The sequence below is a fragment of the Bactrocera latifrons genome, unplaced genomic scaffold, assembly GCF_001853355.1.
Source record: "Bactrocera latifrons isolate USDA-ARS-PBARC rearing strain unplaced genomic scaffold, ASM185335v1 scaffold_0, whole genome shotgun sequence".
NCBI lineage: Eukaryota > Metazoa > Arthropoda > Insecta > Diptera > Tephritidae > Bactrocera > Bactrocera latifrons.
In genome coordinates this window covers 3881080-3895239 of record NW_017534406.1, presented here as the reverse complement: position 1 = coordinate 3895239, position 14160 = coordinate 3881080, and the positions used below count along the sequence as shown (strand labels likewise).

Here is a 14160-nt window from a genome sequence, read left to right as displayed (position 1 = left end):
GTTTCATTGAGGTATCTTACATACAACATTCTATAGGGTAGTCGAAAAAGTCTTTTCTGGTTTATCGACGAAAAACTGCGAGAAATAATTTTTACAAGCTTCTCTTCAAGCCAACTTTACTTCATTATGGGAGTTCTGCATTGACCGAAACAAATGGAAGTCCGATGGTGCAAAGTCAGGACTATATCCCAGCCAAGCTCTCCCAGTTTTTGCCGAGTCATCAAAGATGTGTGTGGTCTAGCGTTGTCCTGATAGATGACGAAGCCTTTACTGTTGACCAGTTCTGGTCATTTTTTTTTTCGATTGCTTACTTCAATTTCATCAGTTGTTGACAATGTAGAATTGCGACCATTTGTTGAGCTGCACCGCGCTTGGATCATGATCTTTTTCGCAAATTATTGTCGCATTTGCTCCACTTCTCGTCTCCTGTTACCATTTGCTGCAGAAATAGTTCGATTTCATTTCTTTTCGGCAAAGAATCGCAGATGTTAATTCGGTCCATTTAATTTTTCACAGACAATTCATGTGGTACCCAAACATCGAACTTCATTTTGTAGCCAGCCTTTTTTAAATGGTTCAAAACCGTTTGATGATGAATATTAAGTTCCTTAGCGATGCAATGGCTGCTTATGTGACGGTCCTGGGCAATCTTTCCCATAATTTCATAATTTTTTCAACGATAGTTCGACCAGAGCGAGGTGTATCTTTCACATCGAAATTTCCAGAACGAAAGCGTGCGAACCACTCTTGTGCTACACGAACTGATACAGTCTCCATAAACGTGCGTGTCATTTTTCGTTTTTTCTACAAAAATTTCAAAATATTTCGAACTTCTTCATTATTTTCACTCATTTTTGAACAGCTGCAGCTTTCTATCAACTTTTCCGAATTAAATTTTTTGTTAAATGAAGCTAAAATCTATATGGCATGACATAATTTGATAGCACCGGGCATATGCGACTGCAACGACGTCTATTGACAAAATACGAAACGACTTTTTCGACTACCCAATATAATAAAAAGAGAACCTGAAGGGCTCATTTCTAAAAAATTACCTACTAAACGGAATGATGCCTAAAGTGTTTATATAGTCAACTTAATTAATTGGTTTCAATTAAGTAACTTTTGACAATATTTTTGCGTTTCTTTAACTATTTTTTGTTTTTTGCCTCTAAGTTAAATATTTATGCATTTTTTAAAGATGTTCTTTACATGTTTCGTACTTTAAACTCATAAATTCATATTGTTCTAATTTCGTAGAAGTGTGTGCTTTCGAATGCATCAAGTGTCAAATTAGCTATATTATTCTTATACAATATGTAATGTGTTGTTATTATAGCAACAAAAGAATAGTTTCCAAAAACATTATCGTACATCGAGCGAAAACAAAGATTTTTTAACTTTTTTACGAATCATTGAAAACTATAATTGCTTAGAAGCAGACAAAAGTAAAACAGCGGTTATTATTATGCTTCTTTTTCGTTACTTTCCGTGAAGGAAAGTCGCACTTTTGACTCATTTTGCCCTGTAATGGCACGAATATATTTCACGCAGTTTTACAGCTTGTCCACCGGCGTTATCAAGTACTTCATGAAGTAGTAAAATCAGATTCAAGAATGTGAAGCAGTACAAAAGGTGAAAGTCATAACAGAAAGTGAGAATCGAGTAATTAAAAAAACAGCTTGAGCTTGAGCAAAAATATATAATAACACGCTTAACGGCAAGAAGTATGATAAGTTGCATGTTATTTCATTATTTTATACGAAAATTACTTATTTTAGCGAATATGTTGGGGAAGCGAATCAATTTGATAGATTCTAGCACTTATGTGGAACAAACTACATCCCGGGCAGGTCTATATTGAATTCAAGTCACAATTTTCAAAATTTTATTTAAATATGTCAGGCACTAAAATAACATACATGCATACACATAATATACTAATACAGAATATACAGGCGTCTATACTTATTTGCAAGCATAAGCACCCAGTAGGAAAAATATTAAAAGTTTCGCGAAACAAATGCGAGTGTCTTAATTAAAAGTTTAATGGGAAAAAATGGACGCAAGTCACGTTATGTCACCAAATTGGCCTTATAACTGGTGATTCGAGTAGATGTACTTCTTTCAATAGCCTTTTTTGTTCTGTCAAACGCTTGAGTCCTGTCAAGCTATCATGCTATTTTTGTTTAGTATTGATTCGCATTTCATCATGAGAAGACGAATGAATAACGTTTACAAATCATTCAACTTTATTATGAAAATTCACATTCATTAAAGAATGTGTTTCGCGTGCTTCGCTCAACTTATGTTCAACATAATCGGCCTACTGAGCGAACTATTCGCAACACCACGACCCATCTTGAGGCCTAGCATTCATTATTGAATAATATTCGACCGAATCATGTCCAGGACCCAGTGAAGAAAATATAGCAGCCGTAGCTGAGAATGTACACGAAGACCGTGGATAATCGATTCGGCGATCTTAAATTGAAAGCGTATAAGCGATCTTCACAAGTGACATCGCTTCGCTCTATGAGCTTTTGAAAAGTTCTAAGAAGATCCAACGTTTTTTAGCCAAATGTTGTTCAGCGATGAGGCCCATTTCTGACTCAATGGGTATGTAAACAGTAAACAAGCAAAATTACCGCATTTGGGACGAAGAACAACCTGAAGAGATTCATCTATATTTCTTCAAAAATGATGACGGTGAGAATGTAACCGTCAACGGCGACCATTTTCGTCCCGTGATAACCGACTATTTGATGTCTGAAATTGAAGCTCGTGGTCTCGGCTACATCTGGTTTCAACAAGACGGCGCCACTTTCCACACATCACATCCATCAATGGATTTATTGAAGGAAGACTTTGGTGAGCAGATAAGTTTGGGTCAGCGATTGATCACCAAGGCCGTGTGATATCAGACCGTTACCCCTTTCCTGTGGGAATATGTAAAGACAAAAGTCTATGCGGACATTATCCCCTCGATTCAGGCCCTGAAGCAAAACACCACGCGTGTCATTCGCCAGTTACCAGTAGAAATGCTCGAACGAATCATCGAAAAGTAGACTCAATGTATGGATCATCTGAGACGTAGCCGCGGAAAATATTTTGAAGAGACAATCTTCAAAAAATAAATGCCAAAGAATGTTCTTCCGAATGATAATAAATATTCCACACTAGCTTTGAAGTTTCTGTGTTTCTTATGTAAAAAATAGGGAACCTCGAAATAGATCATTGATTCATTACTCTGACTGAGTCTATCGTTTGGATTCATGTACACGAATCGAACCGTTTATCTTCAAATCAACGACAAAGAACAAATTTAAATCAGTACCGATGAGCTTATACATATGACTGGTTTGAGAAGCATATTCATATTGGTATGATTGAAATAATAATATTTGAATAACTCAATTTATTTAATGAAATTCGTGAAGCTATCGAAAACTCGCTACGTAAGTTCATATGAGTCATTATACGCCTAATGTTAATGCCAATAAAATCGAAAAAGATATATAAACAGTGCTTAGAAGATCTCAACTCAACATAGATCGACTCACCACATTTTAGTTAAAGTATTTGGTATGAAGCATGTAAATGTTAGATCCGTACAAAGACCAGAAAAAAGACTTCGAGTAAAGGTCGAAAAGCAATTTTAAGTGTGGACACTACATTCAACAAACGCCTCATTAGAGAATGACGCCTCAATAACTAACAGACTCCTAAAAAAATATCTCTGAAGGTGCTGAAAGCCCTTCCAGCCGAGGCATACTTATAACAAGTATATGAGCAAATGGATTATTATTATTTTTTCGCACGCATTCGGATATCAAGCGCGTTAGCTTTCGAAATAAGCTGATTTTCCTACAAGGAATTGAAAAACGAGAATTACCTTATAAGTTTATATGTAGTCAAAAGTGGCTCAAGAGACTATATATATATAGTAAGTACATTTAAACATATGTATATGTATGAACAAAACCAGTGTACATAAAAATGATGTGCAATATTTACATAAGCGGCGATTAGAATACTAAAATCGGTAAAAGCAGCAAGTACGCGACAAAAGAATTTCAAGTTTGGGCTATTTTTGAATAAAATTACAACTAAAAAACTAACTAAATTTAAGTAGAGATACGTATGGAATTAAAGCAAAATATCAATGATAAGCACAAGTCAGGCAAATAATTGAACAATAAATATAATTTAATAATAATAAATATATTGGTAGGTCATTGCGCTTAGGGTTAATAAAGGCCCTATGGTTTCATGTTTGTTTCATTTAAATAAAGTCAATGTGAATGTGGCACAGGAATTGATCATATTGGCTGCAAAACCGTGATCAGTTAGTCCATTACTATACAGAGAATTTTTTGTTGAATATTATCAACAACTTCATGCTTATGGTAATCAACGCTCTTCGAGCAAATTTCTGAAATTTTAGCCTTTTACTAAAAAGCCACACTCACAAATATTTTAATTTATCATCAATATAAGAATGTTTTTAAGCAAAAAAATATCATCAACTGAAAATATATAGTTAATTTAAAGCTATTATTGGATAGTCGAAAAAGTATTTTCGTATTTCTAATCAAATTTTAACTTATTTTTTTNGTAGTCAATTTGGTCGACTACTTTTTGCCAGTTGTCCGCTAGAGACATTAATCCATCGGTGTAAATCACAATTTCGAAATTCCCAAAACGAAGGCGAGCAAACCATTGTTGCGCTAGACGAACACCATTGTCTCCGTAAACTTCACAAATTTCATTGGTGGCATTCTTCTCTTTCTTATACAAAAATTTCAAAATATTGCAAATTTCTTCATTATTTTCACTCATTTTTCAAGAGCTGTAACTTTTTTTCAACTTTCCCGAATTTAATTTTTTGGTAAAATGAAGCTAAAAACCTCACCTTTCCAACACTATATGGTATGACATGATGTGATTGGGAGCACTGGAGATATTCGACTGCAAGGATATCTATTGACAAAAGACGAAAAGACTTTTTCGACTACCCAATATTATTGATTTATAATCTGTAGAAGTGAGCTGAAACCAACAAGAACCAGTTAGTGTTCTAATTTTTTCTGATTAGCGAAATTTTGTGAAAAATGCGTTGCGACTACAAAACGGTGTTTTTTTCCGTGATGCATTGAAAGCAATCACACTAATTAAAAGAATTGCTCATTCTAAAATAGGGTTCTTTCACTTATTTCCATTATAGCGTAAATTATCAAGAGGGATCCGAAAATTTCCCCACTACTATGTATGTAAGTTATCAAAAAAGTAAAAGTATGGGCATTATCAACAGTTTTTTCTTATTTCAATGCCTATAAAGTGGGCGTGACCCCGCCCTCTAATAAGTTTAACGTATACATCTCTTAAACCACTTAAGCGTGAACAAATTTTCTGAGTACAAATCTTATAAGATTTCCTACCGAGAGTGTGAAAAGGGATGAAATCGGAGGATAACACCGCCCAGACTCCATATAACGGTACTGTTAAAAACTACTAAAAGCGCAATATTCAAATTTAACCACGAGATGATATGGCAGGGCTTTAATGGAGGCGGGGTCAAAAATGGCTGACCCCACTTTCAGATGAGAATACATATCTCGAGACCCGATAGGCCGAACCAAATTTAGTACCAAAAAAATGGGCGAAATAGGATTACAACAACTCCTACTTCCCATACAAAACAATTTTAAATTCCATGTGATTCTTTTCTTTCGAGTGTACAAATCAAGAAGAAATTAATATAATGGGATAAAACATTCCACGAATAATGCCTGTGAAATGTGGCACTTTATGGCCAAAGATTGTCCAAATCCAACAAAAACTGTTTAAGCCCCTTACTACCGAATATATGAGCCCCAGAACGTGTAGTCTACTTTTTACCGAAAATATCGGCGAATGTGTTAGATTTATAACGGAAATTTACAGAGGATCCTTATTTGATAGTAGTATGTCTTTGTGCTACCAATAGGTTGAATTGCTACTATAAAGCTATCCGAAATGCCGGGTGACTCTGTACCGCATATATCGGTCAATATGTGAGTTTAACTCAATCAAAATAAAGAGAGCGTATTTTAAAAGTTTGTCTTTGTGTCTAAAATGGGTAAAATTGGGCGAAAACTTGACCTAGTTCCCATATAACTAATATCTGAATTGGGTTGTTTAAATATGCTTTACTCGAAACGCTGCTTTTAAAGTCTGTAAGGAAAATTTAGTCCGAACGACTTGAAATTTTAAAGCGACCTTCTTATACTATATATATTTGTTAGGTCATGATCGCAGCGATACTCATTTTTGATAGCAATTTCGATTTTTTAAGGTAATCCGAATTGTACATTTTTTTACAAGATACGACTTTCGTTTAATAGCCACCAAATTTGTAATAATCTTTTGATTTTTACCTGAATTTATCACTAGTTAGATTTTTTTTTATTTTTAGACTGGAGAAAATTTTAAGCAGATAAAATCTTCCTTACTGCTTATACTGCTACAGGAGATTCTCTACAAGATCAAGGGAACCCAAAATATTTGAAAATGAAGTGGTAGACGTTTTTACAAAAAAGAAACAAATTCTGAAAATGTCTTAGCGTTTTTTTTTTCAATAGTTCTATATGCACAAAAAAAATCCTTCGTTCAAAACCTTGTAAATTATAACTGAAACACCTGTGTGATATTCTATTAAGAGTTTATATACAGTTAGAATTTTCAAAAACTCGTTTTTTTAATTTTTTTTATTGTACACAAATTGTATTTAAGAATACACACAGATCGTTACGGTGGATATTTTCGAAGATACGCACAAATTTGAACAGGCATTTCAGAGAGCATGGAAAGCCAAACTTTAAACGCGTTTTTCTGAAAATGGTGTTTTTAAAGTCGGTGGCCAACATTACTTGAAACCGGCTAAACCGATTTGTCTCAAATTCTAACACGAGCTTCTTAAATATATGTTTTAGTAATCAATCGAAGATTTTTTTCCACCGATAAATTTTTTTTTTATGAACAATTTAAGACCGAAATTTAGGTCAAAAATTGATTTTTTTTTAAAGCCATTTTGCTAAATATTTTGCTTATTCCTTCAATTTGCTTTACTAGATCGGATTTTCAGAGATTTAGTGGTCAAAAAGTATTTTTTCGGAGGAGCCCCTGGATATCAGCTGTATTTCTTTTTTACTTAAATATAAGACTTAAGGGGGTATTCTAGTCTAAAAACTGAAAAATTCGAAAAGTTTTTTTTCCCATAATTCGATAGTTTTGTTATTCAAAAATATCCCCCTAAAAGGATTTTTCAAAACTCAAATTATTTTTAATGTTATAGCCATTTTAGTGACGTGGCAACTAGACCGGTTGAGCGATCTACTATATGTATCTTTCTATTACGCTGCCCGAAACTTAACGAAAAACTTTAAAAGCGTTTTTCTCAAAACTAACAAACTTGATGCGATAGCCACAATATCTCAAGTTCAAATCAGTCGATTTATTTGAAATTTGGCATGCATATTCTTTAAATATATATCTATCACTAAAAGCAATAAAAAATTTGAAATTTATAATATTTTTAACAGAATTAACAAAATTGAAAAATTAGTGAAAAAATCAGCCTTTTTTTTTTTGAGTAGCCGCCATTTTATGAAATTTTTTTTTTTAAGTTTTGCTGCTCGATGGCATAGCGACATTCGCACTCATTAAGAATCTGTCATTGTTTTATTTTTAAGATGACGACAAGGGTAGAAATCATGGCGATGAGGACACGATCTCTTTTTTCAATACTTTTCTTCAAGGGAGCATAACTCGATGAAAAAAAAAGATTTTTTTTTTTTTTAAATTTATTTTCTCTACTTTTCTAAGTTTAATAAACAAATGATCAAAAAAAAACGATTAGTTAAAATATCTAGTGCTTCTTTTTTATTAGTTCTTGAAAAAAGCTGAAATTCGAGCCTCTAGACTAGAATACCCCCTTAAAATACAGTTAAAAGATACCATAATATGTTTACATATTTTCGGATCAATACATTTAAAAGCTTTTTCAGAAAAAAAAACTGTAAAATTCGTCGTTTTCGGCTTACTTAATGTATATAACCACTAAAATCGCGAAGACATGTGTAAAATGTCATGAAAGATCGGTTGAGTAGTTCACGAGAAATCTTGGCAGTCAACATTAAAAACACAGTTTCGGGACAACCGCGTTTAAAGTTTTAAGTGAATATATATAATATAATAGGTAACCTGGAGATCGCAAATTTTCAAGGCTGTACCTCCTAAACTATTACTGGGATCAATATGACTATTAAAAACAATATTCTAAATAAGTTATGAAAATAAATAAGACAAATTTTTTTTTTCGAAGCTGTGCAACCCATGTAACCGCTTAAGTTCAGTTTTCAAAGCATGCCGTTTATACAGGAAAAATAATAGGAAAAATCTTAAGCAACTCGTTGCAGTGCGTGAGATTAGTGCCAAATCGGCTTTAGAATTATTAAACTTCTTTTAAACTTTTTGAGCTTTCTTTCAAGTTCACCAGTGACTTTTCTTACTTCCATTACTTATTTTGAGCATTTGTGAAACACAGCAACACAGTTGAAGAATCAATCATTATTTGTTTATAATTTGGAAGTCATAAAAAAAATTGTTTTCTTTTCTAATATGAACAAAAATCTTAAGCGTGTCTGTAAACAATTAATATGAACAACTCGAAGTGTGAAAAAATAAGAGAACGCAACCAAAATAAAGAGCTGATTGCCAATAATAAAAAATATAATATAAAAATCGCAGGCAAAACCGCGCACACGGTGTGACAAATATTTTTTCGAAAACTTTTTCCAGACGAGCGCAGCGTGCTGAATGCGACCACAATAACAGACCTACATAAACCACGAACCAAAAGTGAAAAAGAATAAAATATTCAAATAAAAAAAAAAATACGAAAAACATTAAACGGTAGATAGTTGTAATGAAACACCGCATAAATTGCACAAACATATGAATATTAAGTTGTGTTGTTGTTGTTATCATTGCGGCCTACGCATAAACAATAATCTTGTGCTATTACAAACGCCAACAGACGCAGTCAAACGCGCAGCAGTGCAACTGCAATCAGAGCAATATTTGCCATTGCAATCGCAACAGCAACAGCCCCTTTCATAGCAACAACAACAACACTAACAACATTCTTTTTCATTGCATGTATATGCAAAAATAATAAGCAGATATTAGCGCCGCAAAAGCAATAAAGCGACTGTCGCGCGACAGCACCGAGGCAACGAACGAAGCCCCTATGCGGTGGCGCGATCGCTGCCCCAACACCAAACAACGAACGCGCCATTGCATAGCGCAACAAAGCGTTCGATGCGCGCGCGCGTGCTTGTACGATTGATAAGCGAACGCAGAGCATATAAATTGAGGGCTCAGCATTTCCGACGTTTAGTGTCGACTGACTGCTCTTTCAGACGGAACGCAACGCGGCGCGGATCGCGTTCGGAAAAAAGTGAAAAGTTTATAACGAAAAAAATAGTTAACGTAAAGTGTGCGCGCTGGCTCACGTAACGTAATAAAAAGTGTGAAACAAAAACGTAACGTAATTGTGGTGATTTGAAAACGGAAAAGGTCAATAAGAAAAAAAGTATGAATTTAATTATTTTTGTGTTGTCAAAGCGTAGTGAAGCTTAAGAGAGAACTATAGTCATAATTTAATAAGAATTTATGTACATAAAAAATACAAATAACCAGCAACGTAGCATTGCGCGCATGTGCGGCTATGCTGAAAGCAGAAGTTTAACGAAAGTTGCGGCGCCGACCAGCAACACTTTGAATTGTTGAGACAAAGCAAAAAGTTACAGATACTTAAAACAACGAGTTGCATTTTATGTAAAAAAAAAATATGCAATAAACCAAGTCGCACACACACATACATATCGTCACCTAAAATGCAAAACAACGTATCAAAAAAAGTCGAGAATCGCTATCAGATATAATAATCAATATATAACCATTTTATACCTAAATACGAGTGTATGATAACCAAAATATAACTATTATATAACCAAAACTCAAATTTTCTTTCAATCTGAGTGATTTTTATTATAACGTTTTTCTTACGTATTTTCTTTCAATATGAGTGGTTTTTATTTTAACGTTTTTCCTTCGTCAGTTAAGTTACGAAAAGTGATACGTTATTTTGAATTTTAGCTGACGATATACATATATGTACGTACATACACGCATACATAGAAAAGAGAAAAGACAAAGGAAGAACGAGTTTTCGAAATTGTTGAAATTTTTTGGTGAAAGACGCTTACAGCCGTCGACAACACAAATGCAGGCAATGCTGCCCAAAAGCCGTCATAACGGCATAAACGAGTTTGCTGCCACACATTTCTTTGTATAAGCCTGACTCGGCCAACACTGCGCGCGTCCTCAACGCTCCTGCGCTTTTTAATTTGTTTGTTTTAATTTCTGCGTTCATTGACGGCGCCACTTGAAAAGTGAACTGAAATGCCCACGCGCTGCGCCGCAAGTCAAAGGCAAATCGTGCAACAAGCCAGCGGCGCAGTGGCAACGCAGCAAAGCGCTCACCAGCCTCCTGCGCAGCAGCAGCGTTGGCGTCCGCGTCCAGCAGTTCGTATGCTGTATTTGCGCGTCGCGTTACCAAATCAAACTGCATTGTGGTTGACATGAAGTTCAGTTTATTTTAAATTTGTGTTTCAGTTGATTTATTTTTTGACTTTTTATGTTCGTTTGTGCAGTAAGTTTTTGTATTTGTAAGCGCTTATATACACATGCATACATATGTGTATGCATTCTATTAGAAGCCGCGCAGCTGCATTGAAATGGCTGCTATTAATTTGTATTTTTATTTACGACAAAAACAAAGGTTAATGCCAATGATAATGCAATTGCTTGGCTAGTGGAGTCTGGCTTTTACGTGCTTCGCTTGTGTGCGTTCACGCTCACGAGTTGGCGTGTAATTGATCGAACGCTCGAACAGTAACTGGAGTGCCGCTTATTGGCTTGAATTTTTTTTCTTTTTTAAACATACATATGTACATACGTACATACATATTACATAAGTTAATAGTTTGTTTTATGCATATTTTATTATCACTCTTCTGATTCACATAGCTTCAGCTCAAGCGCGCAGCTTTACAATACCAGCTATTTGAATAATTTGTGCGAGGCGATATAATTAAATATCGCGTGTGTATATACACACACATACTATATAGTAAAACTAATTGCGCGAATACATTTAATTATGAATATAACTTTCGAAAGGGTTTTTATCCATTTTAAGATCACAATAATAAACACAGCTTTAGGGAAATGCAATTTTTTTACAAATACAATGTTGACACGAGTAAACACAAGCAATTATATTAATTTCATACAACACTAAAGGGTGCTAGGTTCGTCACTGGACTGAAAATATAAAATCATAATCGACCGTGAACGGTGTTTTGAATAAAATGTTGCAAGTTAATAACACATATGAGCATTGTTTACAAATAAAAGGTTTGTTTCTGAAGTGCTAGTGGATGAGAGCTAACAGGAAGAAGAAGCATGCAAAAATTTACAAGTTACACTCACAAAGAACGAAATATGGAAAAATGTAGAAAAAACAAACACACATACAAAAGAATTTTTAGAAGTACATCATTTTGATCGGTCAGTTTGTATGACAGCTATATGCTACAGTGACTCGATCCGAACAATTTTCTCGGAAATTGTAACGTTGCCTTGTACATTAAACCATGCCGAATTTCGTGAAGATAACTCGTCAAATGAAAAAGTTTTCCATACAAACACTCGTTACCGATCGTTCAGTTTGTATGAATAGCCGCTTGGGGAGAAAGGGATATGGTCAGAATTTCAGTTCAATATTTCAAAAACTACAGGATTACGCTGATTATTTGTATATGTACATATAAACCTATAATGTACCCGATGTTGTTACAAACTTCGTGGCAAACTTAGTTATAACCTGTTCAAGTAAAGAAACAGAAAGCTAACAGAAATTAGCAAGAAAATAACACAATTTCGAAAATTAAAAATATTAGCAAGAATAATTACATTATATTAGCACTTGAAATTAATGAATTAAATTTTTATTTACTATAAAAAATTTCTGATAAAATAAGCAAGCTCAAATGTGTTTTAACAGCGGTTTCTTCATATTTGTCTGCTATCAGAAATGCCTACTTCTTCAGCTTCTTTACTCTCTTCAGCTAGTTTTTTAAGGTTATTTCTTCATATTTTTTGCTGCTCTGTTCAGCTGGTTATTTGAGGTTAGGAAACGTTTTTCCAGCAGAAACTTGGACAGTTGCTAATTGATAGTTAGCCGTTCAGAAACAAATCTAAATTTGATACATAAATCAGCTGATCAGCGGAAAGTTGTCAAAGCAAAATTAATTGACAACTTAAATATATTTTTCCACCAAGCCATTAATCGAAACCCAACTTACTAAAATAACTTGATCGAACGTGAAAACCGAAACGCCTTTCGAAGGTTATTTTAAATGTTAGTTGCGAAAAATTTTGACAGAAAGAGCAGAATATAAACACGACAATTAACATTAATTTATAATATTTTTTCGAACATAAACTGAATAAAATAGGTTTTAACGGAACTCTATTTCTGAAATTCGCCTTAAAAACCGTTAGACGTCATTACACCTACATTCTTTGTAGTTAAGTGCTTTTGTATCTGTCATGAATAGCTTTCAGGTTTTCCCGCAACACTATTTCGGCAATTCACCCTGAAAATCGAGACGTCACATTCTTGGTAGTTAAGCTCTTTTCTACCTATCATAAGTAACTTTCACTTAGGTACTTTAAGTTTACTTAAAAAGCAGATAAACTACTTCGAGATTTTCTAAGAATTTCGGAGCTTTGAAGTATCGTTATGCTGATTTTAGATTTTGTTACAACACAAGGTTTAAAAATTTCGAACCTTATTTAGGCATTTGTACAAGTGTTTAAAAAATAGCAAGGAAATTTTTAAAAATGCTACGAAATATTAAAGCTAATAAAGAAAAATTGTAGAGACGAACTGCACTTGTGTAGTCAAATTAGTAATACCAGACGTAGCAGAATTAACGGTAATCAAACTTCAAGTCAAGTTCTCATGAACGCAACAGCTGATGGGAAATCCCGAGACTGCTGACATTTCTAAATCTAAATTAACTCAACGCCAGGATTTCTGCATGGTGAAGATAGTCGGGAATTTCGAGGTCTAATGCCTTAACTATACTTTATGTATATATTGTACCTCGAATATATAGAATATTGCACATAGAACATCTACTTAAGGATAAATATATATGTATGATAAAATATATACACATAATGACAAAATAGTCAACGATACTGCTACTCGTAGGCTGCGGGCTAAGTGAATAAAAATGTTGCAAGTGTGAAAACAATAACCAAAATATTATCTAGTTCTATAACAGATAGGTTTTGGACACAATAACCACTTACTATCGGAGCTCCACTTATCTGCGCGTCCCACCAGCCTAAAAGTCTTTACCAAAGCAGCGCTTAGAACAATTCTAAATCGAATGATTGGAAAAGTTTAAAACCAAAACCGACCTACGATAAAGTCGTTTAGTAGATTTGCTATATATAATACTTATGAATATGTCGGTGTGTGCGAGAATAAATTACAGTAGATCAATTTATTTTTTTCACCACTGACCTTGCAATATAATGACTGGCGTCAATAACAGTTGAATCCTACCACAAAACAAAAACATTTAATATGGACGTATGGTGTTACAATTCAAACGAGAGCTTCTTCGCTCATTAAAAGTGCAATTCGTGTTCTGTACTTGCTTTCAGTTGTAAATTTTTTTGTGCTGTAACAGAGAACTCACTCATTAAATATTATTAGGGGTAATGAGTGATAACGTCCTTGTTTACGTCACTGAAACTACTTAAAGTTCGCTTAACTCGCGGCAATAACAATTTGTTATAATTTATTGAAATTTAATTGTTATGCTAATGAAAGCAATGAACTATTTTGTATATTCTATTTACGTACGAAGTGTTGATGATTATGGGTTTTTTTTATATAAAAAAGGTATATTTCATGGAATGGATTATACAAAATTATGCCAGGCAAATAAATAATTTTTTTTTTTATTT

The 14160-nt window shown here is 33.9% G+C and overlaps 2 protein-coding genes across 4 annotated transcripts in view; one reads left to right on the top strand and one right to left on the bottom strand.

Moving 5' to 3' along the window:
• The window catches only part of LOC108968179 (serine-rich adhesin for platelets), a 76628-nt gene that overhangs the window by 53896 nt on the left and 8572 nt on the right, over positions 1-14160 (bottom strand). The window lies entirely within an intron of this gene.
• The window catches only part of LOC108968551 (carboxypeptidase B), an 11023-nt gene continuing 6288 nt past the window's right edge, over positions 9426-14160 (top strand). Inside the window, exon 1 of one of the 2 annotated variants that reach the window (XM_018932767.1) lies at positions 9426-9621. The gene's annotated coding sequence lies outside the window, so the exon portion shown is untranslated. Of the gene's footprint in view, positions 9638-14160 lie in introns of both variants that reach the window. The other variant, XM_018932696.1, reaches the window with a different exon arrangement.